General features: G+C 43.1%; 1 protein-coding gene across 1 annotated transcript in view; it reads right to left on the bottom strand.

Annotated features, from left to right (window-relative positions):
* CFAP70 (cilia and flagella associated protein 70) overlaps nt 1-3,382 on the bottom strand; it is a 118,489-nt gene extending 115,107 nt beyond the window's left edge. Inside the window, exon 1 of the mRNA XM_017854515.1 lies at nt 3,338-3,382. The gene's annotated coding sequence lies outside the window, so the exon portion shown is untranslated. The remainder of the gene's footprint in view (nt 1-3,337) is intronic.
* Nucleotides 3,383-4,418: the final 1,036 nt, after the last annotated feature.

Here is a 4,418-nt window from a genome sequence, read left to right as displayed (position 1 = left end):
TTTATTTATTTATTTATTATACATTACCATGTAATAATAATAGAAATAAAGTGCACAATAAATGTAATGTGCTTGAATCATCCCCAAATCATCCCCGCTGCCTCCAGTCTGTGGAAAAATTGTCTTCCACAAAACTGGTCCCTGGTGCCAAAAAGGTTGGGGACTGCTGCCATACACCCTTCACAGTGTTCTCTGGTAACCTTTTTTTTTTAATCTGCAAAGCTCCCTTCAAACATTATTTAACTTCTCAGTTTTACAAAAATATATTTTGAGAGCAGGAAAGAAGCAACCACATAAAATGGTAGTCCATTGGAAAAGGTCTTAATATATATATCTTATTTAGTCAGATATACTGTCAATTTTACAATACTAAGGGCACAAACAATTTCAAAAATAAATTGGATATTTGTTTTTTAGAAAAGGTCTTTTCTCGCTCCTTCCTTCCTTTTTTTTTTATTGTGTGTTTTTGTTTTTCAGGCTCTCACTCTGTTACCCAGGCTGGAGTGCAGTGGTGCGATCACAGCTCACTGCAGCTTCAACCTCCTAGGCTCAAGTGATCGTCCCACCTCAGCCTCCTGAGTGGCTGGGACTATAGGCATGCGCCACCATGCCCAGCTAATTTTTGTATTTTTCATAGAGACAGGGTTTCACCATGCTGTCTAGGCTGGTCTCGAAGGCTAGGCTCAAGCAATCCGCCCACCTCAGCCTCCCAAAGTGCTGAGATTAAAAGGCATGAGCCACTGTGCCTGTTGAAAAGGCCTTATTTTCTAACTCAATTCAAACGTTTACTGAGGACATACTATGCTAAGTGTATTTGGTGATACAAAAGAGAAAATGACATCTTACAGCCTTCAGACTTCATAATTATCCTGCCTCTTCTCAGCTACTCCAGCATTTTTCCAGACACCTAAAAGTCTCAGATCATTTGTTCAACAACATATTTCTGGGCTGCTTCAGGGCTTTAGTGGCACTGACAACTTCTTTGTCAAATGTACATTTAAAATGCCCTTTTGTATCAGTCTTCTTTCCTTTTCAATAATATGGCATTAGGCCTTCATTACCCTTCTGCTAGACTGTAACAAAAGCCTCCTAACTGGTGTCTCTGACTCCAGTTTCTCACTCTAACTCATCCTGCTTCTGTCAGAATTGCTCATTGAAAAAACTTTGTTAAGCTTGGCACTGTGGTGGGTGCTGAGGATACAAGAGATAAGATGTGAACTCTCTAACCTCAAGAAATCTAAAATCTAGTGAGGACGAGAGATGTGTAACTAGACCAGGAGTCATAATCTGTGAGACAGGTGCTCTGACAGAGGAAAAGAAGGGAGGAGTGAAAGAAGGAAAGGGAGGGAAGAAGTGCTCTGACAGAGGAAAGAAGGGAGGAAAAGGGGGGTGGAAATTTATTTTTTATTTTACAAATATAAAGAATGTGAGAAGTTGGCCGGGTGCGGTGGCTCAAGCCTGTAATCCCAGCACTTTGGGAGGCCGAGACGGGCGGATCACGAGGTCAGGAGATCGAGACCATCCTGGCTAACATGGTGAAACCCCGTCTCTACTAAAAAAATACAAAAAAAACTAGCCGGGCGAGGTGGTGGGCGCCTGTAGTCCCAGCTACTCGGGAGGCTGAGGCAGGAGAATGGCGTAAACCAGGGAAGAGGAGCTTGCAGTGAGCTGAGATCTGGCCACTGCACTCCAGCCCGGGCGACAGAGCGAGACTCCGTCTCAAAAAAAAAAAAAAAAAAAAAAAAAAAAAAAAAATGTGAGAAGGAAATTAACTGATTATAGCCAGTGTACCAAGTGTGCTTCACATTTATTATCTTAAACATAGCTTCCCTTCTAAGTGATTCTTAAATCTCTGTTTGAGTGAAAAAAACTGAGCTTCAGAGAAGTTTGTTATCTTACCAGCAATCATACAGCAAGGAAGTGCTGCATGAAGCTGGGACCTAGCTGGATTTGAGAATATTTGTGCATGCCAAGAAAATCTTGGAGAAAGTACCCTGGAACTATGTCTTAATAGAGTAAAGGGAAGGATATTCCAAGAAAGGCAACAGATTTTAAAACGTTCAGAGGCAAAACAACACACATAGCAAGTAGCAAGTAGCTTGCAGTGGTGGTGTGAGAAGACATAGGGAGAAAATGAGATGAGACAAGCAGATAACTACCTTATTAAAGTACAGATCTGATCATACCATTGTCTTGTTCCCTCTCACCTACCAAATAAAGTTAAACTGTAACACTACAGTTTAACTGTAGTTAAATGTAGTACTACATTCAGGGCTTTCTAGGATCTTGCAGTGCCAGTCAACTCCCCTCTTCTAGCTTATGCTCTTGCTTAGTATTTTTCAAAGATCACCTGCATTTAGTCACTTCTGAACCTTTGCATTTTTCCTTCCCCCTGGAATTATCTCTCCCTTTCTACTCACTCCATCTCTACAGCAAATCCTACTCATCCTTTAAAATCCAGCTCAAATGCTTCCTAGTCCATGAAGCTTCCCAGTCGGAAAAACCTGCCTTTCCTCTGAATACATTTAGCACTTTACACGTCTCTTGTGGCATTACCACAAGCTGTATTGTTTATGAAGACTGGGTATTCAAAGGACCTTTCCTACTTAATAACTATGTGCGCCTGGGCAAAAGCCTAACTTCTCTAAGCCTCAGTTTCACCTTCTGTAAAATGGATAACTTCCAACCTGTTTCACATTGTGAATATCCCCTAAGATATTAAAGCTGTTTAAGCTATGAAGCACTGCACAAATGATATTATTAATATGCAACGTTTGTCCTGAGAGTTCAATTACACCTTTGAAGGCATGTAACCTGTCTCACGCATATTTACGGGCCCCGAGTGCCTGGCACCATGTCTTGTATACAAGAGGCGTTTGCGTCGTGTTTGAACTATGAATGCAATAAATAGGACTAAAGTTATGGTCAGGGCAGCTAGGGTGGGGACTCTTGTTGCCCCCGGCAAGGCACGCATTTCTTGTCATCTGCTCAGAAGAAGCTGCAAGGGGAGAGTCCAGTGAGAAAAAGGTTGGACGAAAGAGGCGATGTGACCGGGTCTGGTCTGGGGACAAGCGCAGTCCGCGCGCGGAATGAGACCTACGACGAGAAGCGGTAAAGAAGGGCCTATGTCCGCGCTCCTGTGGAGGTCGCCGGGCTGGGGCTGGAGGCAGAGTCCGCGCCTGGCCGGGTCAGCGGCTTTTCGGTCTAAATAACGGGGTTTTCAGCCTGGACTTAGCTGAGGGAGCAGAAGATCGGGGTGACGGCTGTGGTGTGGCCGCAGGACAGGGGTGGGGAGGCCGGAAAGAGAGGGTTGCTTCAGGAGGGATTGCTGTCTTACCTGCAGCAGCCTCAGTTATGTTTTTGACAACTATAGCAACCAACTACCTCTCGCGAGAACTTACTTTTGGCAATCGCAGCAAGTTTATTCCAAGACTCGCGATAACCCTCTGGGGACGAGAGCAGGGAGCGAGACCTTGAGCTTCTGCGCCTGCGCCCTAGCGCCGGCTGCAGCCCTGTTATTTCGAGTCCCTGCTGTTTCCGCGGATGCTTTACCTTGGCAAGCGTTTGGGTTAAGTGCACAGGTTTCCATCTTTACATTTTGCTTTCTCGACTCTTTTATTTCAATATTTCTCCATAATAGTAGGGAAAAAGCATAAGGAAGTTTAAAGAAAAGACGTTTATTAAACTGATTTGAAAACATCATTTAAATATTTCTCCGTGAAATATGCAATATTTTAAAAATGAGCCTGTCACGCACTGTTGATGAGAGTGCAAAATGACCCAGCTTCTAGGTGCTCAATATTTGTACAATAAACAGACCTGAAGTTTATGATGTTAATGCAAACTTTTAATATTCAAAATTTAACATTAAAGAGCTAAAATAGCAAAACACAATAGCAACAACCTGGAAACAACCCAAGTGCCCTTCGACGGAATAGTGGATGAGTGGACCAATAAACTGTGGCATATTCACATAGAGGCATATTACAGGCAGTCAAAGTTAATGAACTGCACAACACGGATGAATTTTAACAATATATATACTTTAAATTGTTGCAGTATTAAGAGCCAGCTTGAAGGGACTTCCTTGGGCCAAATGAGGGACAATTTGAGCATGAAGTAAACAACGACCATAACGGATTACAATCCATTGAATATGCAAGTCCGTGTTGATATAGAGAAAAAGGAAAACTCCTTCAAAGTAGGATGCCAACCCAGAAGTGTAGCGAGAAGGATGGAAATAGAGAACTACCATTTGACAACTACTGAGGAGGATGACTCAGGCAGGAGTGTTCAGTGGACGCTAAGGCTGGTGGGTAGATGTTCTGTGAGGCATAGAATACTGGGGCGATTTTGGAATACTTCTCCCATGGAATATTACTCGATTTCAGAGGGGAAAACAGTGAATGGAAGCAACC

Source organism: Rhinopithecus bieti, unplaced genomic scaffold (assembly GCF_001698545.2).
Source record: "Rhinopithecus bieti isolate Rb0 unplaced genomic scaffold, ASM169854v2 scaffold_36008, whole genome shotgun sequence".
Classification (NCBI taxonomy): domain Eukaryota; kingdom Metazoa; phylum Chordata; class Mammalia; order Primates; family Cercopithecidae; genus Rhinopithecus; species Rhinopithecus bieti.
The sequence above is the reverse complement of the archived record's forward strand: the minus strand, read 5'-3'. Positions and strand labels throughout refer to the sequence as shown.